Raw genomic sequence first — 361 nt, 5'->3', positions numbered from 1 at the left:
TTTTCCTTTTCTTTCTTCTTCTGGTTGAGTTCTGATCATCCAGTCGTTGAAGCCAGGTCAAGTGGGTATTATCTGCAAGTGTGGGTGTTCTTGCGCATATCCCCTCTCTTCTTATCATCTGGATGCTTCACTCTCCACTCTAGTCCTCTGTGGCTATGTCACTGACTATGGACCCAAGAGTCCCCAGGTCTTGCCACACTGCTGGCTGACCAGGTCTCCACCCGGGTTCACAGGAGTCTATTGAACATTGTAGGGCTTATCTCGCTGCTTCATTGCTGTTTTTCCCTCACTCCCCCTTATGGATGACAAGTGTGGTCACCAATCAGAGCATGTATTCCCATTGAGTCTTAGTCTTGGAAGA

The sequence above is a fragment of the Chrysochloris asiatica genome, unplaced genomic scaffold (assembly GCF_000296735.1).
Source record: "Chrysochloris asiatica unplaced genomic scaffold, ChrAsi1.0 scaffold00049, whole genome shotgun sequence".
Taxonomy (NCBI): Eukaryota; Metazoa; Chordata; class Mammalia; order Afrosoricida; family Chrysochloridae; genus Chrysochloris; species Chrysochloris asiatica.
This window is presented reverse-complemented; position numbering follows the sequence as displayed.